Source organism: Prionailurus viverrinus, chromosome E2 (assembly GCF_022837055.1).
Source record: "Prionailurus viverrinus isolate Anna chromosome E2, UM_Priviv_1.0, whole genome shotgun sequence".
NCBI lineage: Eukaryota > Metazoa > Chordata > Mammalia > Carnivora > Felidae > Prionailurus > Prionailurus viverrinus.
In genome coordinates, this window is record NC_062575.1 from 48362889 (window position 1) to 48387839 (window position 24951).

Genomic DNA, 24951 nt, shown 5'->3' on the forward strand with positions numbered 1-24951 from the left:
ACTTCAGCCAGGTCACAATCTCGTGGTCTGTGAGTTCGAGCCCCGCCTCGGGCTCTGGGCTGATGGCTCAGAGCCTGGAGCCTGTTTCCGATTCTGTGTCTCCCTCTCTCTCTGCCCCTCCCCGGTTCATGCTCTGTCTCTCTCTGTCCCAAAAATAAATAAACGTTGAAAAAAAATTAAAAAATAAATAAATAAATAAAAAGAAGGAAATCCTGCCATTTGTGACAACATGGATAAACCTGGAGGAAATTATGCTAAGTGAAATAAGACAGAGAAAGACGAATATTGTCTTACTTATATCTGGAATTGAAAATAGTAAAGAAAATCATAGATGCAGAGAGTAAAATTGTGGTTGCCAGGGGCTTGGGGAGGGGGAAACAGGGAGGCGATGGTCAAGCGGTACAAAGTTACAGTCATGCAAGATTAATTATCAAGAATTAATATCATTAAATATTACTGATAAATATAACCTTGGAAATGTATACAGCATACTGCCTATAGCTAACAATACTGTGGTGTATATTTAAAACTTGCTGGGGCGCCTGGGTGGCGCAGTCGGTTAAGCGTCCGACTTCAGCCAGGTCATGATCTCGCGGTCTGTGAGTTCGAGCCCCGCGTCAGGCTCTGGGCTGATGGCTCAGAGCCTGGAGCCTGTTTCCGATTCTGTGTCTCCCTCTCTCTCTGCCCCTCCCCCGTTCATGCTCTGTCTCTCTCTGTCCCAAAAAATAAATAAATGTTGAAAAAAAAAATTTAAAAAAAAAAAAAAAACTTGCTAAGATGGTAGATCTTGAGTGTAATAATAATAATAATGGGGCTCCTGGGTGGCTCGGTCGGTTAAGTGTCCGACTTCGGCTCAGGTCATGATCTCAGGGTCTGTGAGTTCGAGCCCGCGTTGGGCTCTGTGCTGACGGCTCAGAGCCTGGAGCCTGTTTCAGATTCTGTGTCTCCCTCTCTCTCTGCTCCTCCCCTGTTCATGCTCTATCTCTCTCTGTCTCAAAAATAAATAAACGTTAAAAAAATAAAAAAATAATAATAATAATGCAGGATGAAACTTGGTAGGTGACGGATATGTCTATGACTCTGATGATGGTGATGGTTTCACAGATGTATACTTATCCTCAAACTCGTAGAGTTGTATACATTAAATATGTGCAGCTTTTTACCTGTTGATCATACCTCAATAAAGTTTTTTAAAGTAATTGTACTAATTCACACTCTTAAAGAAAGTACAGAGGAGTTCCCATTGTTTTTCATCCACGTCAGTACTTGGCATTTTCTTTCTTTCTCAGTGTAGCCATTCTGATGTGTGAGTGGCAGTCTCTTTGAACAACTTTTCCCGTGTTTACTGACCTGTAGAATGTCCTCTTTAGTGAAGTGGCTTATCGCATTTTTTGCCCCTTTTTTCTTTTGAGATGTATTTTTCTTACTGACTTTTAGAAGTTTTTTTCATATATTGTGGATATAAATCCCATATCAGATATATATATATATATATATATATATATAATATCTATTGAAAATATCTTCTCTCATTCTTTGAGTTGATTTTTCACTCCCTTAATGTTATTTGATGAAAACTGTTCTTGATTTTAATATATTACAACTTGCAATATTTTAATTTTATGGTTAATGTTTCCTGTGTCCTGTTGAAAATATCTTTGTGTCTTCCAAGGTCAAGAAGGTATTCTCCGTTCCCTCTAAAATTTTTATTTTACATTGCAGAGTCTCCAACTATCTGGAGTTGATTTGGGGCAGCATCATTGCATTGCAGTAGATTGTCATAAAATCAAGTCACCACATATGTATGAGCCTATTACTGGACTCTGTTCTGTTGCACTGCTCCATTTGTCCTTGCGTTGGTATCTCACTGTCTTAAACACTGTAGCTCTATAACAGATCTTTAAAAATGGCAGCAAAAGTCCTCCAGCTTTATTATTCTTCTGTAAATTTACCTTGGTGATTTTGGGCCCTTTGCATTTTCAGAATGCAGTTGTAGAATCAGCTTGTCAATTTCCACAAAATTTTCTGTAATTTTTAATCAGTACTGCATTAAACACATTTGGAGAAATTTTTATATACTTACAATATTGAGCCTTCTAGTCCATGAATGTTATATTCTTTCTTATTTAGGGCTTTAATTTCTTACAGGAATCTTGTGGTTTTCAGTGTAGTGGACTTGTTCATTTTGTTAGATTCATTCTAAGGTATTTGTCGTATTTTAATGTAAATGGTATGATGTCTTCTATTTCTTACTTATTGCAGGTATATAGAAGTACAATAAGCTTTTATTTATTGACATATACATAACAACATTGCTAAATCCATGAATTCTAAATTTATGTGGATTGTGTACCTAGAAAACCCAAAGCAAGTATATGATTTGCAAGTAATAACAGTTTCAGTCTTTTCTAATTCGTATGTCTTTTACTTCTTTTTCTCACCTTATTTCAATAGCTAGGACCTCCAGTAAAATTTCAAATAGAGGTTGTAACAGCAGACATCTTTGTTTTAATCCTAATGTTAGGGGGATCATTTAAACATTTTGATATTGAGTATGGTGTTTGTTGATTTGTTTGGCGGGGTGGGGGTGGGGACGTGAAGAGATACCCCTCAACAGACTCAGGAAGTTGCCCTCTGGTTTCAGTTTTCTACAGGTTTCATCATAAATGGGTCTTGCGTATTGTCAAATGTTCTTTACTTTTTTACTTACCAAGAGGATTGTATAATTTTTGTTTTTCTTCATTAGTGTGGTAAAATGCATTGAATGTTCAAAATACATTTCATTCCTGGAACAAACCTCATTTGCTCATGATGTAATATCCGTTTATATATCACTGGATTTGATTTGCTAATATTTTGTTAAATATTTTTGCATCTGTGATTATGACAGCTTGGTCTATATTGTTTTCTTTAATATCCTCATGAGATTTCAGAATCAAGTTTATTCCAGACACACACAAAAAAGTTGGGAAGTGTTCCCCTTTTATGTTTTCTGCGGGAATTTTTGCAAGATTGATGCAATTTCTTCCATTGTGTTTAGGCATAGGGTTTTCTTTATGATAAACTTTTATTGTTTTAAGTTTATTTATTTTGAAAGGGGGGGGCATGAGTTGGGGGAGGGGCAGAGAGAGAGAGAGAGAGGAGGGAGAACACCCCAAGCAGGTTCCATGCTGTGGGCACAAGCCTGATGGCAGGGATTGATTCCAAGAACCATGAGATACGATCCTTTTTTTTTTCTTTAAGTTTATTTTTATTTATTTTGAGAGAGAAATAGACAGCAGATGGGGAGGAGCAGAGAGAGAGGGAGGCAGAATCCCAAGCAGACTCCGTGCTGTCAGTGCAGAGCCCAGTGCGGTGCTTGAACTCATCAACCATGAGATTATGACCTGAGCCGAAATTAAGAGTCAGTCGCTTAGCTGAACCACCCATGCGCCCCAAGATATGATAAAATTTTAAACAGACTACTCAGATTTTCTGTTTCTTCTTCCACTAGTGAATTTGCAAAGTTTTTTCAATGAATTTGTCTATTTCACCAGCTTGTCCAATTTACCACCTTAACATTTTTCATAATACCTTACATTTTTAATGTCTGTATAATCTATATTAATGCCTCTTTTTTCATTCCTGATATTGTTCATTTGTGTTTCCTCTCTTTTTGTCTTGCACTAACCAATTTCATAAGTAGTAAGATTTTTGATGTAGTTTTTCTCTATTGTACATTTGTTTCTACTTCACTGATTTCTGCCCTTTATTATTTCTTTCCTTCTAATTTGTTTAGGCTTGATGTAATAGCCCTTTTCTAGTTTCATGAGATTTGGAGACTGAAATCTAAGCAGGAAGGTTTTTATTGCACTTCGTAAACCGATGTAAAAATCCTTATAGAAATACCAATAATGGGTGCCTACGTGGCTCAGTCAGTTAAGTGTCCAACTTCGGCTCAGGTTATGATCTCACAGTTCATGGGTTCAAGCCCCGTGTTGGGCTCTGTGCTGACAGCTCAGAGCCTGGAGCCTGTTTTGGATTCTATGTGTGTGTGTCTCTTTCTCTGTCCCTACCCTACTCATGCTCTCTCTCTCTCAAATAAATAAACATTAAAAAATTAAATATATATAAAAAAGAAATACCAATAAATTGCGGTGCTTGGGTGACTCAGTCAGTTAGGTGTCTGACTTCAACTCAAGTCATGATCTCACAGTTCATGAGTTTGAGCCCCACACGGGGCTCTCTGCTGTCAGTGCAGCGCCTGATTTGGATCCTCTGTCTCCCTGTCTCTCTGCCCCCCATCTCTCTCGCAAATATAAATACACATTTAAGAAAAAAAGAAATCCCAATAAATCACAAAAAAATTAAAAACATATCAAAACCGAATAGGGTTTGTTCAAGAAATTTAAAAATGTAAAATCCTTAGCAAACTAAGAAGAGAAGAAAAGTTCCTTATTCTTACAATAACATCTAAAATTTCTACAGCAGCAGGGGTGCCTGGATGGCTCAGTTGGTTAAGCATCTGACTCTTGATTTCAACTCTCTCAAAAATGAATAAACTTTAAAAAAATAAAATTTCTACAGCAAATCACAATTAATGATGAATTATTATAATTAAGGGTAAAAAATTGAAAGCTTTCCCCACTAAGATCAGAATTAAGCAAGTATGCCCACCCTCATCACTTTGTTGAGGTTCTATCCAATGCATTTAAGGCAAGACACATGTATAAAAGACAGATTGGGTGAAAATAAATAAACCTGTTATTATTCACAGATAACATGGTGATGCACATGGAAAATAAAATGGAATCTAAAGGTACATACCATAATTTAGCAATGTTGCTGGATTCAGATTCAAAGCTGATTTTATTTCTATGTACTTTCTAAATACTACCAACAAAGAAACTTTAAAAGTGATGCCATTTAGGAGTGCTTGACTGGCTCAGTCAGTGGAGTATGTGACTCTTGATCTCAGGGTTGTAAGTTTGAGCCCTACATTGGGTTTAGAGATGACCTTTAAAATATCTTCTTAAAAAAGTTATGCCATTTAAGATAGCATCAAAAAGTCAAATATCTAGGAAAATAATAATGTGTAAGACTTCCACATTGAAAACCACAAACCATTCCTGAGAAAAATGAACTAAGAACCAAATAAATGGGGGGTATACTATGTTTATGGATTGAAATCTCCATTTTAGAACGTCAATTCTCCTAAATCGACATATACATCAATGCAACCCCAGGCAAAATTCCAGCAGGATTATTCGTGAAGATCTATAAGCTGATTCTAAAAATGTATGTGGAAACGAAAAGAGCAAAGAATGGCCAAGGCAAAACTGAAGAAAAAGAACAAAGCTGGAGGGCCTATTACAAAGCCACTATAATTACGATAGCACGACTGCGGTACAAGGATAGACAAATAGAGCAATGGAAAAGAGTGGAGAAGTCTACGAACTTACCTGCAAGTATATTCCACTTGATTTATGACAGAAGAGACATGGAAGTGCACTGGGGGTACAAAAATGGTGCTTGGAGGGGTTGGGTATCCATAAGAAAAGAAAGTCTTTGATGTCTACCTCATCCACAACAATGAGACCACACATGTCATATATATATATATATATACATATATATATATATATATATGCATAAACAAGAAAAGTTTTACATGGAAGCAGATAAGACTATGATCATGACCTTGGAGTATGCAAAGATTTACTCAACAGGAAACCAAAGGCACAAACTTAAAGGGAAAAATAATACAACAGACTACTTTAAAATTAAGAAATTCTGCCAAAACATCTACTTAACTTCTTTCATTTGTACCATTCCTTCAATTAAGTAATTTGGTGCCCCCGCTCCCCAAAAAGAAGAAATTCTATTTATAATATACATGAATAAGAAAGAATGGGAGAAGGTACAATGGATTCATACCGAGACTATGTAAAGACCTCTTAACAATATATAAGAAAAAGAGAGGTAATCAAGAGAAAAACAAGGCAACGTTTTGAAAAAGAACGTCATAAAAGAAGACAGCCAAGAGGCCAACAAGCATAAAGAGTCTTAACTTCAGTAGTCACAGGGGGATGAAAATTAAAATCACAATGTGATATCACTCCACACTCATCAGTATGGCCAAAATGGGGGGAAAACAGACAATATCAAATGTCGGGGGAATGTATATACATATTACATATACATTTATTTATTACGTACATTATATATATTTATATAATATTATATATGTTATATATATTTATATAATAATATTAAATTATAATATATATAATTTATATAAAGAAAGAGCACACACAAGCAGGGGAGAAGGGCAGAGGGAGAGAGAGAAAGAATCTCAAGCAGGCTCTCAAGCAGAAGGGCAGAGGGAGAGAGAGAAAGAATCTCAAGCCCATGCGAGGCTCCATCCCACAGCCCTGGGATCATGACTGAGCCAAAATCAAGAGTCAGGCACTCAACCAACTGAGCCACCCAGTTGCCCTTGCTGGGGGACTATTTGGAGCAACAGAATCCTCATACAATGCTGGTGGAAATATCAATTCATTGTTACAACCACTTTGGAAAACTGTTTGGTATTGTCTGTGAAAGCTAAAATATGCCTTCCAAACAAGGCGGCACTTTTGGCTATATTCTCAGAAGAATTTCATGTATAAATGTCCCCAAAGACATGTACAAACATATTTACCACAGCACTACTCTAATAGCCAAGTCTGGAAACAAGCCGAATGAACACGTACGCTAGAAGGATTAAGTTGCCTTGTATTCACACAATGGAAGAATACACAGATATGAGAATAAAAGAACTTCAACTACAGGGGTGCCGGATTAGCTCAGTCAGTAGAGCATGGGACTTTGATCTTGGGGTCATGAGTTCGAGCCCCGCCTTTGGTGTAGAGATTACTTAGAAATAAAAACCAAAAAAAAAAATCTTGTAAAAACCCCCACAAAACCCTCAATGACACACAATAACATGTGAGTTTCAGAGTCACAATGTTGATCGCTTCTCGGCCTTTTGGCTAAGATCAAGTGCAGAGTCACAATGTTGAACCACAGAAGTCAGGTGCAATGTACATACTGCTTGACTCCATCTACACAGAGCTGGAATACAGTCATACTAACCTATAGTGTTAGAAATCTGGGTAGTGGAGGGGCTCCACGTGGTATGAAATACCACGTTTTCTTTATCCCTCCATCCAATGATGGGTGCATAGATCATTTCCACTTCTTGGCTATTGTAAATGTTGTAATGCACATGAGAGTGCTGATACCTCTTCAAGATAGTGATTTAATTTTTTTTTTTGATGCATACCCAGAAGTGGAATTGCTGGATTGTGTAGTAGTTCTATTTTTAATTTTTTAAAGAATCTCCTTGGGACTCCTGGGTGGCTCAGTTGGTTAAGCATCCGACTTTGGCTCAGGTCATGATCTCACTGCTCACGAGTTCAAGCTCCGCGTCAGGATCTGTACTCACAGCTCTGAGCCTGGGGCCTGGAGCTTCCTCAGATTCTGTCTCCGTCTGCTCCTCCCCGGCTCACTCTCTCTCTCACAACTATAAAATAAAACATTAAAAAAAAAAAAAAGAAATCTGGGTAGTAGTTACCTCTGGGATTAGTGGCTTCATTACGGCATAAAAGTGGATCCTGGGATATTGGCATTAGTCTGTTCTTAATCTCGGTTTTGATTTCATCAGAAAGTGCAAATTGTGAAAATATAAGTCTGTACACTTATGATTTGGACTTCTTTCCTTATGAATGTTATACGGCCATAAGATTTATGGGGGAAGAAAAGACATCAGGTCGAGCAAGCAAGAGCCTGGAACTTTTATAAATCTCATCTGGGCTGGAAGCTGGCACAGAAATAACAAGACCACAAAGATAAGTGTTTGCCTGGGGACTGTAATGACCTCAGAACAGGAAAATGTCCAATGCATAAAAATATATGCAAATTAATTTTTTTTTAATGTTTATTTTTGAGACAAAGAGAGCACGAATGGAGGAGGGGCAGAGAGAGAGGGAGACACAGAATCCAAAGCAGGCTCCAGGTTCTGAGCTGTCAGCACAGAGCCTGACGAGGGGTTTGAACCCATGAACTGTGTGATCGTGACCTGAGCTGAAACTGACTGAGCCACCCAGGTGCCCTAAGCATGAAGTCTTCTTGATTCTCCCTTTCTCTCTCTCTGTCCCGCTCCCCCACTTGTGCATGCTCGTTCTCTCTCTCTCTCTCTCTCAAATAAAAATAACATAAAGACCTTCTCTGATGAACAAAATAAGAGAATTTACCACTAACAGATCTTTACTGGAAGGAAAGTTAAAGGAAGTTCTTCAAATAGAAGAAAAACGATATCAGATGGAAACCTAGATTTACACAAAAAATGTAAGCTGCAAATGGGAAAAATGTAGGTAAATGTAAAAGGGGTTTTTGTCATCATTAATTTCTTTAAAATATTATTTTTAAAATAAAAATTATGGGGCACCCGTGTGGCTCTGTTTGTTAAGAGTCTGACTTCGGCTCAGGTCATGATCTCACTGTTTGTGAGTTTGAGCCCCGCGTCGGGCTCTGTGTTGACAGCTCAGTTTCCATGTCTCCCTCTCTCTCTACTGCTCCCCCACTCAAACTCTGTCTGTCTGTCTGTCTCTCTCCCTCAAAAATAAATAAACATTAAAAAACATTTTTTAAAAGAAAGAAAGGAAAGAAGGAAGGAGGAAGGAAGGAAGGAAAGAAGGAGGGAAGGAAGGAAAAGAAACCACAGGCTGGAAGGAAATATTCACATTATCTCTAACTTGTATCCAGAATATATAAACAACTCTTGAAATCTATAAGAATACAAACAACTCCGTTTTATTTTATTTAAAAAAAATTTTTTTTAACGTTTATTTATTTTTGAGACAGAAAGAGACAGAGCATGAACAGGGGAGGGGCAGAGAGAGAGGGAGACACAGAATCCGAAACAGGCTCCAGGCTCTGAGCAGTCAGCACAGAGCCCGACGCGGGGCTCAAACTCACAAACAGTGAGATCATGACCTGAGCCGAAGTCGGACGCTCAACCGACCGAGCCACCCAGGCGCCCCAAACAACTCCGTTTTAAAATGAGCAAAATATCAGTCACTTCCCAAAAATAAATGGTCAATGAACATTTGAATACATGTTCAACACCATCAGACATCAGGAAACATAAAACCACAGTAAGATATCACTATATAACTACTCAAATTGTTAAAATTGAAAGGAAGGAAATTGTTAAAATTGATCAGGAAGCACTGGACCTCTCCTGTACTGCGGGCAGGAGTGTGAAATGCTAACACCCACTTTGGGGGATAGTTCAGCAATTTCTTATGAAATATAATTACCATACGACTCAACAATTTCACTTCTATGTATTTATCCAAGAGAAATGAAAACGTACGTCCATACAAAGACTTATACATGATGTTCATAGGAACTTTGTTCGTAATAGCCAAAAGTTGGAAACAACTCAGTGACTAGATAAATAAATTATGGTAGAGTCGCAGAATAGAACACTGTTCAGCAATGAACAATGATATGATTGAACAGAATTCTGCTCAAGAATGGACAACTGACACAATTACAATAAATCTCAAAAAAAACATTTTGCTGAACAAATAAGCCAGGCACAAGAGAGCACGTATTGTATGACTCCACTTATATGAAATTCTAGAAGAGTCAAAATTAATCTATAGTGACAGAAAGCAGATCAATGTTTGCCTAGTTGCCTGTAGTTGGGAAAGAAGGTGCAATTGACTGCAAAGGAACATGACAGAACATTTCGGGATGGTGTAAATGTTTTATATCTTGACCGTAGTGTTGGTTACATGAATGTATACATTGGGCAAAATGCACTGACCTTATAGTGGTCAATGCATTTATAATTGTGCTTTTTCCTGTCTATGGATTATACTGCAATAAAATTGACTTAAACAGGGGAGCCCGGGTGGCTCAGTTGGCTAAGCGTCCAACTTCAGCTCAGGTCATGATCTTGCGGTTCGTGAGCTCGAGCCCCGCGTTGGGCCCTGTGCTGACAGTGTGGAGCCTGCAGCCTGCTTCAGATTCTGTATCTCCCTCTCTCTGCCCCTCCCCTGCTTGCGCTCTGTCTCTCTCTCAAAAATCAACATTAAAATTTTTTTAATAAAATAAATGTAGAAGGAAAAAGCAATGGAAATATCTCTATTAGGCAAATAAACCACTAATAAGTGCTGCAGACAAGATCCACAGATGGATGCTAATATTACTGGGCAAAAGTATGAGGAAACAATATTTGTATAGCCTCAAAGTATCTCCCTTAATACACTTATTAATTACAAAGGGAGGGGTGCCTGGGTGGCTCAGTCGGTTAAGCGTCCGACTTCAGCTCAGGTCATGATCTGGCAGTTCGTGAGTTCAAACCCCGCGTCGGGCTCTGTGCTGACAGCTCAGAGCCTGGAGCCTGTTTCAGAGTCTTGTCTCCCTCTCTCTCTCTGACCCTCCCCCGTTCATGCTCTGTCTCTCTCTGTCTCAAAAATAAATAAACGTTTAAAAAAATTTAAAAAAATACAAAGGGAAAAACAGTAACTTTATAGTGGAGAAGCAGAGCAGACAGCACTGTAACCAAGTGATCAAAGTCAGCATCACCAATAATAAGACACATGGACACCAGGAAGCCCCGGATACAATTCACTGAGAAGAACGCAAAACCATTCAATATGGTATTCTTGGCAAAAATGCATAATTCAGTTCAACCTAAAAGATAGCAGACAGTCCCCAACTTTAGGGACATTCTACAAAGCAGCTGTACTCTTCAAAAGTGTCAAAGTCATGAAAGGCAAGGAGATACAGAGGAACTGTCATAGACTATAGGGAGCCCAGGAGACAGGACAACTAACTGCAGTGTGGAATCCTGGGTTCAATCCCGGAACAGAAAAAGGCATCAGTGGAAAGACTGTTGAAATTCAAATCAGGTTGGTAGTTTAGTTAACAGCATACTTTGTTAATAATAATATAATAATAATAACAGTGCTAATCTCCTGGGGTTTTTTGTTTGTTTTGTTTTTTAAGTTTATTTATTTATTTGGGGGGGAGGGGCAAAGAGAGAGGGAGAAAGAGAGGATCTCAAGCAGGTTCTGTGCTGCTAGCACAGAGCCCGACATGGGGCTTGAACTCACAAACCATGAGACTATGGCCTGAGCTGAAATCAAGAGTCAGATGTTCAACCAACTGAACCACCCAGGAGCAACTAATCTCCTGGTTTTGATCATTGTACTATAGAGTTAATATCAGCGGGAGCAAGGGGAGGAGACAAATGGGAACTCTCTGTATTATCTGCAACTTTCCTCCAAATCTAAAATTACCTAGCATTGCAGTACCCACCTCACTGTCTCTGGGTCCACCAGATGCACGTCATGAGGACACTACGGAGAGGGCCACATGCTGAAGAACAGACTTCCCGCCAACTGCCAGCACTGTCTTCCACGTGTGTGAAGGGGATCCCCCAGCCCCAATCATGTCGTCTGATGACTGCAGCCCTGGAAAATGTCTTCACTGCCAGGGCTTTGAGCCAGAACCGTCCAGGAAAGCCTCCCCACTACCTGACCCACAGAAAGTGTGTGTGATAATAATAAACATTGATGGCTTTGAGTGTCTTTTTAAGAGAAAATGTTGCTGTTGTGCACAGTGGCCACCAGATGGCGCCTGGATTCCAAGGATGGAAACAAAGCTGCGGCCAACATTATAAATAGGTCAATTCCCCTGAGTTAGTTTATAAATGTACCACAACCCTAATAAAAATGTCATCAGGGCTTTTTCCTAGACCCAAACAACTTGATTATGAGGTTTATTTGGGAGTACAACAGGCAAAGAAGGAGAAGGAGGAGGAGGAGGAGGAGAAAACAAAGGAGTAGCTCTACCAGACATTAAAACCCATGTAAAACAATGTAGTATTGGTGTGCGAATGAGCATACAGATCAAGGGAAAATTTATAGAATCCAGAAATAGAACCAATTGTTCATGTACATTTGTATGATAATATAACCTTTTTTTTAATTTAGGAAAGGACTTTGGGCACATATCTAACTTACTAGTGTTGGAACAAATAGACAACCCAGGGGAAAGCTGGAATCACTCCTCACAATGGAAACCACCTTACATTCGAAGTGTATCAAAGTTATAAGCAAAAAAATACAACCCTCCCATAATACAAGGAAACACTGCTGAGTCTCCTAATGACCTGGGAACCGGATACATGTTCCAAACTATGCCTAGACTTTCCAAAAATTCATCAAAAGAAGCAATATGAAAGAGAATCTTGATGGGGTGGCTGGGTGGCTCAGTCGATTAAGTGTCCAACTCTTGATTTTGGTTCAGGTCATGATCTTGCGGTCCGTGAGTTCGAGCCCTGCATCTGGCTCTGTGCTGACAGCATGGAGCCTGCTTGAGATTCTCTTTCTCCCTCTCTCTGCCCCTCTCCTGCTTGTGCTCTCTCTCTCTCTGAAAATACACTATTTATATATGTATAAATACACACACACACACATACACCCAGTATTTAAAAAAAAAAAAAAAAGCACAGAGTCCAATGTTGGGCTCGAGCCCATGACCTGAGCCGAAATCAAGTCAGAACCTTAACCAACTGAGCCACCCAGGTACCCCTAATCAGGCCTTTTAAATACCTTCCATCGGGGCACCTGGGTGGCTCAGTTGGTTAAGCGTCTGACTCTGGCTCAGATCATGATCTTGTGGTCCGTGAGTTCGAGCCCTACATCTGGCTCTGTGCTGACAGCTCAGAGCCTGGAGCCTGCTTCCGATTCTGTGTCTCCCTCTCTCTCTCTCTCTCTCTGACCCTCCCCTGTTCATGCTCTGTCTCTCTCTGTCTCAATACCTACAGCTAATTTATTTGTGAAGCTAAATATCTTCCAAATAGCATACTACTTTTGGTGTTATGATAACTTCCAACTTTACACTTAAAGCATAAAGCCACATTTTTAGAGGAATCCATGGTATTCCAGTATTTATGAAGTCTGTCTCTCTCTGTCTCAAAAATAAATAAACGTTAAAAAAATTTTAAATACCTTCTGTCACTTCTTCACCTCACTCCCACTGCTCTGGTTTGGACAATCTTCACACTTAAGCTGTATTATGGCAGTGAGCTCTGGACCCATAAGAGTCCAGTGAGGAGACAGAAACTACACCAGCTACTTTAACAGAGAGACTCTAGGGTTCCCAGGTGGCTCAGTGAGCTGAGTGCCCAACTCCTGATTCTGGCTCAAGTCATGATCTCACCAATCGTGGGTTCGAGCCCTGAGTCAGGCTCTGTGCTGCCTGCTTGGGATTCTCTCTCTCTCCCTCTGTCCCTCCCCCAGATTAAATTAAAACACAGACTGCTGGGCCTGAGTAGGGGCCTCCGACGGGCCTGGGGCGGGGCCTGAAACTCTGCGTGTCCAACAAGCTCCCGGGTGATGCTGACCCCTGTTGGGAGGGGGGACCTCACTCTGAGAACCGCGGCCCGGTATACCATATACCATAGCTAGCCCTGCTAGAGCTGGGGGGCACAGAGACCCAGAAGAGAGGGCACCAGCCGCCTGGTGCTGATGTTTGTGATAAAACTGAGTTTCCACATGCTAGCACACTACACACTGGACTCGGGTGCTGCTGCCGTGGCCACCGCCACAGGGAAGAAGCATTGCTGGGGGAACTCACACCAGAGCAGCAGGCAAGTTCCTTTCGCGTGGGGTGTCCAGCCCTCCCGGGAAGGGGTTCCTGGGAGGCAGGACTTCCAGCGCTAATGCTGGGAAAGTCCTGGGCAAACTGGAACAAGTTGATCACCCGACTTGTGCAGTCTAGCAAGCCCTACTGCCAGGATCTCACAGAGAACCATCTGGCAAAGCAGAAACGTGGTTTCCCGGCTCAGCATCACAGTGCGGAGCAGAGGAGGGTGGGTTTGGAGCCCAGAGAGAGTAACTTCATCATTGATCCTGACTCATCATGGTCTCCCTGGTTCTCTTCCGTCCATCCTGGGGGGTGCCATCAAGAGCACGTTACACACAGGGAAAACCAATCGTTTCAGACTTTTGCCAGAAGCTTTGCAATAGGTGCCGGTGCCTTTGTGATTTATAGCGAGAAACAGATATCGGATCTTTGTCCCCTTTCCAGACAGAGTCCCTAAAACCCTTGGATTTCCTAGGTGGTAAGAGTGATAAAGAGAAAGGAGCATCTTTTGTTTTTCATAACAAGCCTGTTTCAACCACATCTGGGTTGAGGTTAATGGGGTGACTTCTAGAAAGCCCCTAGGATGAGAGCTGTTTGTCAGAGAACCACCTTGGAGAACTCTGACCTCTGGGAAGGGAAGAGAGACTGGAGGTTGAGTTAGTCCCCAAAGGCCAATGACAAGCAATCATGCCTAGGTAGTGAGCCTCACTCAGACCTTCTAAGGGCTTCCGGGCTGAGGGTGCATGCCCGGAGAGGGCACGGAGGCTCTGAATCACTCTCCCTAACCCTATGCATCCCTTCCATTGGCCTGTCCCTTTATAATAAGCCAGTAATCCAGGAAGAAAACTGCTTTCCTGAGTTCCATGAACTGTTCTAGTAAATTATGGACCCAAAGGAGGGGGTCATGGGAACCCCAATCTGTGGCCAAGTCAGACAGAAGTTGCAGGTAACCTGGGAACTCACTACTTGCAGGGGAGGGGCCAGTCTTGTGGGATGGAGCCCTTCACCTGTGGGACCCCACACTAACTCCAGATAGACAGCGTCAGAATTGAAGTGGAGAATTGAATTGTAAGAGATCCAGTCAGTGTCCCCAGGGAACTGGAGAAATTTGTGCTGTGGGAAAATCCCCCAGTATTGTTTAAATGTTTCTTTATTTTTGAGAGAGAGACAGACAGAGCATGAGCTGAGGAGGGGAAGAGAGAGAGGGAGACAGAATCCGAAGCAGACTCCAGGCTCTGAGCTGACAGCACAGAGCCCGATGCGGGGCTCGAACCTACGAAGTGTGAGGTGATGACCTGAGCTGAAACTGGACACTCAGCTCAACCGACTGAGCCACCAGGCGCCCCCAGTGACCAGTATTGAGAGTAGGGTCATGAGTAGACAAAGTCACAGAATTTATCCTTTTCGCTGCCTACCAGCCAATTTCGTGCAGCATGAACAGTTCGTGAAAGTTACTTTCTGTTACAGTCTAGCCTCATCCCCTTTCCTGAACTTTATATCCCAGAGATATATGAATCTTCAAGATTCCTAAAGCGAATCACATTCTCAAGGCGCAATGCTTTGACTATGCTATTCCCCCATCTGAGTGAAAAGGACATAAACCCTGATGTTTTAGAGGAAAACGTCGGATCAGAACATGTGCTTCCCCCTTTTAAAAATGGGGGTTAGTTTTCAATCGATGAAGTCTTAGCTGGATTTGAAGGCCAAAGAAAAATCTCAAAGCAAATGTATTTTTGAATTCCACAGTATTTACTGTTCTCAAGCTTCTAACACCCGAGGAGAAAAAAGATGATAAGACTGCCCGTGCTAATGAAACTTGCTAGTTTTTCTTTCCTGTTAAAGATATTTATACCTGAATTCTTTCTAAGGCCTGAAACATTTTTAGATGAATTCCATCCAGGAAAAGCAATGTTGGTTTGAAAATTAGAGATGGTTTATAAAATCATATCTGATGATTTAAAAGATTCAACAGTACTTTGCTAAGCCCGGTTTTTCGTTGTTGTTTTGGGGTAATCTCCGTACCTGGTGTGGGGTGTGAACCCACGACAACCCAGAGATCGAGTCTCACACTGCCAACTGAGCCAGCCAGGTGCCCCTCCTAAGCTTGTTTTTAAACTCAAAGGCTATTAATTAAGCCCCTGGTGTGGTTTGTGGTTAAGAGTGATTTTGCTTTTTTTCTCTCTACTGTGCTTTTTTTTTTTTTAATGTTTATCTTTGATAGGGAGTGTGAGTGGGAGGGCAGTGAGAGAGAGAGACAGAGGGTCCAAAGCGGGGCTCGAACTTACAAACCATGAGGTCATGACCTGAGCTGAAGTCGGACGCCTAATGGACTGAGCCACCCAGGCGCCCGCGGTAGCACTTTGGAGAAGACTGAGCTCCAAGGCAGCGTTGGATGATTATTATTTTAACCTTGAGCAAGTCTGTGGTTACCTGAGTCTCAGCTGACTCACGGACAGAAGGCGGAGGGCAGTGGGCGCTCTGGAGTCAGACTGTTCTGCTGGGCAGCTGCCCAATCTGTGGCCTCCTGTGAGTGACTGAACTGCCAGGGGTCTGCCTGCTCTTCCCACAGAACAGGGACGGTAAAGAGGGTTCCTACGTCATCCGTCCCAGTGAGGATTAAGTGAGGCGATGTGCGTTAGGTCCGGAGCACAGGGCTTGAGGCTTCAGACAGAATTTAAATGGTCACTGTTGGAGCTATTTTCTTTATTTTTTTAAATGTTTATTTGTTTTTGAGAGAGAGACGGAGCGTGAGCAGGGGAGGGGCAGAGAGAGAGAGGGAGACACAGAGACAGGATCGAAGCAGGCTCCAGGCTCTGAGCTGTCAGCACAGAGCCCGACGCGGGGCTGGAACTCATGAACTGCGAGATCATGACGTGAGCTGAAGTCGGACGCTTCACTGACTGAGCCACCCAGGCGCCCCTTACTTCGTAGTTGGAAGAACTAAAAGCAGTGATATGTTCAGTGATTAACCGTGATCTGGCATACAGCAAGTGCTTGCTTACTGAATCCCACACTTCAGACTCCTTGTGTCTCCGTAAACTGTTCTGGGGCAGCTCCGTCTCCACCGGAATGCACCCCCTCTGACCAGCCAGCTCTGCTACCTCTTGTGCATCCCCCAGGAACAAATGTTCTCCAAAAGAAGGACCCAGGGAAGAGCTAGTCAGGGGCACCTGGGTGGCTCAGTCGGTTAAGCACCCGACTCTCGATTTCAGCTCAGGTCCTGATCTCATGGTCCCTGAGTTCGGGCCCTGCATCGGGCTCTGTGCTGATGGTGCAGAACCTGCTTGGGATTCTGTCCCTCTCTCTGTCCCTCTCCTGCTTGCTCACGCTCTCTCTCAAAATACACACACACACACACACACACACACACACACACACACACACACAAAGAGTCATTCAGCCACACCACACATCTCTCTTGACTCCTGCTGTACTGTTTGAAAAACCAGAGTAACTTTCCCAGACCTTGGGGTCACACCACATAGGAAAGCGCTGATGAAGTGGGGTCAAGTGCTGGCCTCGGGTTTCATAATAGCAAATGCCGCTCGAAGGAGTAGTAATGCCAAGTCGCCCCTCTAGGTTTCGGGTCAACGGCCCAGGCCCTGCTGATTTGCAGTGCTTCCCACATTCCTTTCCCCAAGCATGCAGCTGCAAGGCTGTGTGACCGTGGGGCCCAGCCGTGCCTCAGATGCTGCATTTGGGAGTGATCTAGAACCCTCAGAGACCTAGCAGTAGCAGAGACCACAGTGCCTTTGCTATAAAAGGAGAAGCTTGAGGTCAGACCCGTGCCAGCACCATCCTGGCAAGGACTGAGACTAAGGAAGAAGGAGCAGTTCTTGGGTGACAGGAGGGTCACCAACCCTGGTGACCACAGCTGACAGATGTCACCTTGCCACAAGGCCAGTGTACTAGTTTTCTGGGGGTGCCGTTACAAAGTGCCACAGGCTGGGAGTCTCACACAACAGAAATGTGTTGTCTCCCAGGTCTGGAGGCTGCAAGTCCAAAGTCAAGGTGTCAGGAGGGTTGGTTCCTTCTGAGGGCTGGGAGGGAAGGATCTGTTCCAGAATCTTCTACCTGCCTCTTCGCATCCTCTTCCCTCTGTGTGTGCCTGTGTCCAAATCTCCTGCTTTTCTTCTTTTTTTTTTAATGTTTATTTATATTTGAGAGAGAGAGCGCGTGCAGGGGACGGGCAAAGAGAGAGGGGGAATAGAGGATCGGAAGTGGGCCCTGTGCCGACAGCAGACAGCCCGATGCGGGGCTGGAACCTGCGAACTATGAGATCATGACCTGAGCCGAAGTCGGATGCTCGACCGACTGAGCCACCCAGGCGCCCCCAAATCTCCTCTTCTTCTAAGGACACCAGCCATACTGGGTTAGGGCACCACCCTAATGACCTCATTCTAAGTTGACACCTCTGTAAAGACCTATCTGTCCCATGCTTAGGTTAGGACTTGAACACATAATGGGGGGGGGGGCTACAATTCATCCATCACAGCCAGTTTGGCCATTCACAGTCACTAGAGACGTCAGTCACGCCGTCATGGAGAGCTCTAGGTCTCCATCCCACAACTCACTGTCATGGAGTGTGCCTCATGGAAACAGGACTTGTCCCAGCACTGTCTGGTATATAAGCACTGATTAGCAGACTGACAATAAAATAGCCACACAACCCAGTCCGTAAGATCAGTGAGGCCCAGGTTCCGCCATGTCAGGCACCTTGTATGAAAGCTTCACTGGAAACAGATGAAACCATTCACTAGCCGTGGGTCAGCCCATCTCATCAGGATCAGGTGGCAGCAACTCGCATGGCGGCCGGGGGTGGGGGGAGGTGCAGGGTCTGAAAACTCTAGGGCTAGGGTGCCATTGCCAAGAGCAGAGGCTCCTTGGTTGGTGGGACTGGAGCCTATGGTGTATCTACCCAACCCACATCTTGGCTATCACCCATTTTACCGAAGTGAAAGCAGTTCTGACATCTGTTATGCGAATTCAAACACTCTGTGTTGCCTAGAGAGGCAGATCACTAAATCCCTGTCATAGCCACCTCTGGAGTGTGATTAGGGTCTTTCAAATGACAACTCACCCACCTGCAGTGTGTAGATCTAAACAGAATATCCACATATCCGTCACTGTGTCCCAAGTATCATTTTTTTTTTCAATTTCAGATTTTTAGTAACTCTCTTAGAAAGAATCTTCTTTCTTCTAAAATAAAAAATACATAGGGGCACCTGGGTGGCTCAGTCAGTTAAGCATCTGACTCTTGATTTCGGCTCAGGTCATGATCTCACGGTTCGTGAGTTCAAACCCCACGTGTGGCTGTGCGCTGACAGCATGGAGCCTGCTTGGGATTCTCGCTCCCTCTCTCTCTCTCTCTCCTTCCCATGTCCATGCTCTCTCTCTCTCTCAAAATAAATAAATACTCTTAAAAAAAAAGAGAGAACAAAACAGGAGTGTCTGGGTGGCTCAGTCGGTTAAGCATCCAACTTCAGCTCAGGTCATGATCTCACAGTTCCTGAGTTCAAGCCCCATGTCGGGCTCTGTGCTGACAGTGCAGAACCTGAAGCCTGCTTCAGATTCTGTGTCTTCCTCTCTGCCTCACCCCTGCTCACACTCTGTCTCTCTCTCTCTCAAAAATGAATAAACGTTAAAAAAAAAGACTAGATATATTCTTTAAAAAATAATATAAATAAATAACATTAAAAATAAAAATAAAATCACCTTTTTTGCACCAAAAGACATCTCAAGAAATCTTTCTTGACCAAATGCCCACTACTCCAAAACCTCATCACAGGCACCCCTAATATTTCATTTTATACCACATTTTGTTTATCCATTCATCAACTGATGAACATGGGGGTTATTTCCACTCTTTGACTACTACAGATAACACCGCTGTGAACATTCGTGGACAGGTTTTTGTGTGAACATCTGTTCAATTCTCTTGGACATTATTTCCCAATGGAATCAGGAGACCATTTGATCTTGGACTTCCAGCCTCCAGAACTCTAAGAACATAAACGTCTGTTGTTTAGCTCCCCAGTCTGTGGTCTTTCTGTTATGGAAATGGCAACAGGGAACTAATACAAGCTTGGGGGCACGTGGGTGGCTTGGTTGGTTGGGCGTCTGACTTCAGCTCAGGTCATATCTCATGGTCATGAGTTCAAGCCTCACATCAGGCTCCAATGCTGATAGCTTGAAGCCTGGAGCCTGCTTCAGATTCTGTGTGTCCCTCTCTCTTTGACCCTTTCCTGCACACGCGCCCCCCCCCTCTCAAAAATAAACATTAAAAAAATTAAAACAAAAAACTAATACAAGCCTCTTCTGTCACCCATCCTCAGTGCTGAAGGACAGCAATGTAGTTCAAGGGCAGCATTAAGGATGGGTGAGAGAAGAAGCAAATTTGGTGGGGGGGATGGGGAGAAACAGTTCACTCCATAACAAGGTGATAAGACAGGAGATGAGTAGAGACCAGAAACAGATCACAAGAGCCTTGGGAGACATGTCTGGGGACATTCTTCCTCACCCACCCACCTCCAGGGGTCCCCAGGGATTTGGCTTCACGGAGAGTCCCCTTTCTGTCCTTTACCTTCCAGATAGGACTAAGCAGCCTTTTCAAAGTTGTCCAGGTAAGAACAGACCCAGTGGGAAACAGCAGAGAGAAAAAACCAGGAAGAATAAATGCCTGGGAGGTGTTATGCAAATTAGATGCAAATGACCCACCTATTCAGGGTTCCTTCAGTGGGTCAGCTGCTCAGCACTATGGAAAAGAACCTAAGCCTTTAATTCCTGCATTCAACAAATCTGAGGGCCTATTGTGCCAGGGACTGTTCTAGGCCCTGGGGCCCCTGCAGAGCTTTTGTTCTAGGCCTGTACCATCCAACATGGTGGCCACCGGTATGGTTGGCTATTACCCATTTGCAATGTAGCTAGCCTGAACCGAGATGTGCTAACGTATAAAATACACGCCAGATTTCAAAGACTTAATATAAAATATCTCATTAATAATTTCTATATTGAATGCATCTGAAATGGTGTTTTTTACATATTTGATTAAACAAAAATATATTATTAAAATTAATTCCATGTATTTCTTCTCACTTTATTTTTTTTTTTATTTTTTTGATGTTTATTTATTTTTGAGAAAGAGACAGAGCACAAGTGGGGGAGGGACAGAGAGATAGAGGGAGGCACGGAATCTGAAGCAGGTTCTAGGCTCTGAGCTGTCAGCACACAGCCTGATGCAGGTCTCGAACCCACAAACTGTGAGATCAAGATCTGAGCAGAAGTCGGACGCTCAACCTCTGAGCCACCCAGGTGCCCCTTTACTTTACTTAAAAAAAATTTTTTTTAATGTTTATTCATTTTTTGAGAGAGAGAGAGAGAGAGAGAGAGAGAGAGCGTGAGTGGGAGAGGGGCAGAGAGAGAGGGAGACAGAATCCAAAGCAGGTTCTGGGCTCTGAGCTGTCAGCACAGAGCCCGACTCGGGGCTCGAACCCATAAACCGCGAGATCACGACCTGAGCAGAAGTCAGACGCCCAACTGACTGAGCCACTCAGGAGCCCTTTTACTTTACTTTAAACGAGACTCCTAGAAAATTTGAAATTACATATGTGACTCACATTTATAGCTCACATTCAACTCCTCTTGGACTGTGCTGTCCTAGACAAGGCTTCACCTGGAAACCCTGTCTGATCAAGCTCATTCTGGTGGACAGAAACAGAGGGGGCATTAACTGGGACCACCATTCCTAAGGATTAGGGGATTTGGAGGAAATACCTCTAGCTGATGATACCTATTTTAAAATGAGCTGTAGGGGCTGAAATAAATGGGAAAAAAGAGGGAAATAAAGAAGAGATCAGCACACTGCTGGGGAGACCAGGAGGGACATAAAAAGTCTCTGAGGCCTGAGAGCCAATTTTCAACTTGCCTTCTGTGGTAGGTAAAATCATGCCCCCCCCCCCCACTGCCCCCAATGCTCATGTCCTAATCCCTGGAGCCTGCCAATGTATTATCTGACCTGGCAAAAGGAACCTTGCAGATGAGATGAAGTTCAGGATTTTGAGCTGAAGAGATTATCTTGGATTATCCAAGTGGACCCAATGTAACCACCAGGGTCCTTATAAGTGAAAGAGGGAGGCAGAAGGGTCAGAAGATGTGGAGGTGGACACAAGGAATACAGGTGGCCTCCAGAAGCTAGAAAAGGCAAGGAAATGGCTTCTGCCCTCAATTTTCCAGAAGGAATGCAGCCCTGGGACACCTTGGTTTTAGCCCAGTGAGACCCATTTCAGATTTCTGACCTCTCAAGCTAGAAGATAATAAATTTATATTGGTGGAAACTTCTAAGTTTGCAGTAATTTGTTACAGCAGCAACAGGAAACTAATACACTCCCTTGCCTGCTGGACATTTCTTTGAGTTGCATTCCTCACTAGTTGAGAGAACCACTTCCTTCTCTAGTATAGTAGGGAAAGCTCTAGATTGGGTCTTTGGACAAGTCCCTTTTCCTCTCTGCTAAGGCTGGGGGCAGGAAGACTGGATAAAATGCGTGGCATTCGAGCAGAGAGGAGTGACTCATTTGTCTGCACTGGGCACCAGCATAGATGTCATTACTAACATTAGGACTAAACAATTGCCAAAAATCTGGATGGCTGTCCAGCGTCTCATTCAGTTCTGAGAACAGTCCCATGAATTAGATAGCTATTATTATCCCATTTTATTTTATTATTTTTTAAATTTTTTAACGTTTATTTATTTTTGAGAGGGAGAAACAGAGTAGGAGTGGGGGAGGGGCAGAGAGAGAGAGAGGGAGACACAGAATCCGAAGCAGGCTCCAGGCTCTACGCTGTCAGCATGTGAACCATGAGACGGTGACCTGAGCTGAAGTCGGACGCTTAGCCAACTGAGCCACCCAGATGCCCCTACTATTATCATCCCATTTTAAAGCTAAGGCCACCAAGGTCAGAGAGGTTGGGTAACTTGTCCACAGTCACTAACATGAGCCAAGAGTTGATCCTGGTTCATAGATGGCCTTTTGCTGATGGCGGGGAATGGGGGGAATCTGACCGAGAGCGTGGATGCATAAATTTCATTCCTCTGTTCATCCCACAGAGAACTGGCATTCAGGGTGGAGTGACAAACAACTCGGGCCAAATATATCTCATCATGGGACCGAGGGAGGAACTGGGGGGCTGCTTTCACAGAAATATGTGCTTCTGAGTCTGAGAGCCCAGTGCCCTCCCGGGGGCGTCATGACCAAATTCATCATGGTTCCTGCCCTTGCTTTCCTTGGGAATCGCCCCCAATACAGGCCCCCCTCTCTCTCCATCCCAGGCTCCCTCTCTCATCCGCATTGCTCTCTGTGTTGTCTTTCTCTGCCCATCTCCTGCCTCCCTCCATCCTTCCCAAACTCTTCCACGGTGACCCCTACAAACCTCTCCCTGAATGTTCCTTCCAACTTTCACCCTAAGGAAAACCAGCTCCTTCCCCGAAGATATTCCCACAATCCTAACTGAAGGCTCTTTGGTACCCCCACTCACCGAACAAGGTCGAGAGGAGGAGAGGGGTAGTCAGCATATGCCGCAGAAACAAATGAGCCCAAACCCGGTGGTTCACACAAACAAAGGTAGAGACTCACCGGTGTCTCCTTGTCCGACATGGGTTGGCTGGGCTCTGCTCCACGTCTTTGTTCACGCACCCAGGCTCTTCATTCATGGGCAGCCTCTGAAACATCGCTGATCCCCTGGCAGAGGGAAAAGACGTGTGGACAGCCATGAGCTGGCTTTTGAATCTTCCACTCAGAAAAGATACACGTTGGGGTGCCTGGGTGGCTCAGTCGGTTAAGCATCCGACTTCAGCTCAGGTCACCATCTCGCAGTTCATGGGTTCGAGCCCCGCGTCGGGCTCTGTGCTGACAGCTCAGAGCCTGGAGCCTGCTTTAGATTCTGTGTCTCCCTCTCTCTCTGCCCCTTCCCTGCTGGTGCTCTGTATCTCTCTGTCTCTCAAAAATAAATAAACATTAAAAAAAAAAAAGAAAGTTAAAAGAAGAAACGAAAAGAAAAGGTACAACGTCACTCGTGTTCACATTTCATTGTGAGTCATACAGCCGAGCCTCGTTTCAACTGGGTATCCTTCAGGAGAGACAGCAACTATTGTGAACAGTAATATAATGTGTTATCATATTGGCATATTGGCTGTTTCCAGATAATACTATTCCCTCTTCAGACTCCTATTTTTTTCACCCTGCCTGCCCTTGACGGATCTCCTAGAATGACAACCAGACCCCCTTGTCTTCCAGCTCTTCACAGTCCCCTGAGAAATCTGACAGTCACACTCAGCTCTTCCTTCTCCTTCACCCCCTATCAGATCCTTTAGAATGTTCCAGAAGTTCTCTGTCATTTCTTTCAGTCCCTAGAGAAGCGGCCCTCCTCCAAGCCACCATCACTTCTTGCCTGAAGCTGCAACGGCTTGCTTACTCTACGATTAATTCATCATTTTGCCCACGAACAGGGTAGGTCCAGCCACACTGCCTAAACCCCTCCATAGTTTCCCACGGCCTCCAGAGAGAGTCGAAAATCCTTATCTTGTGACGCCTGGGTGGCTTAGTTGTTAAGCATTGGACTCTTGGTTTCAGCTCAGGTCATGATCTCATGGTTCGTGGGCTCAAGCCCCGCATTGGGCTCCGCACTGTCAGTGCAGAGACTGCTTGGGATTCCCTCTCTTCTCTCTCTCTCTCTCTTTCTCTCTGCCCCTACCCTGATTGTGTGTCTTCGCTCTCAAAATAAATAAATAAACTTTAGCAAAATAAATAAGATACGGGCACCAGGTGGCTCAGTCGGTTAGTGTCCGACTTGGGCTCAGGTCATGATCTCGTGGTTTGTGAGTTTGAGCCCCATGTCCGGCTCTGTGCTGACAGCTCGGAGCCTGGAGCCTGCTTTGGATTCTGTGTCTCCCCCTCTTTCTGCCCCTCCCCTGCTCATGCTCTGTCTCTCTCTCTCTCAAAAACAAATAAACATTAAAAATTTTTTAATAGATAAATAAATAAATTTAATTTAATTTAATCCTCACCTTTTCCTAGAAAGCTCTTCCCAGCAGGCTTCTGTTTGCTCTCTCAGGTCCTGCCACTGCCTTGGTCACTCCGCAGTCCAGCCACTGATACTTTAATTGCTTTAGGGCTTTCACAACACAGTTCTCTTTGCCTGGAACTCTCTTTACCCACCCTCACTTCATCTCTCAGGTCTCAGCTTCCTCATTGAGGCCTTTACATC

The 24951-nt window shown here is 43.6% G+C and overlaps 1 protein-coding gene across 1 annotated transcript in view; it reads right to left on the reverse strand.

The window, feature by feature from the left end:
- Window positions 1-24951, reverse strand: part of LOC125152908 (zinc finger protein 780B-like) — a 45994-nt gene extending 21043 nt beyond the window's left edge. Inside the window, 2 exon segments of the mRNA XM_047835525.1 lie at window positions 23322-23426; window positions 24752-24951. The gene's annotated coding sequence lies outside the window, so the exon portion shown is untranslated.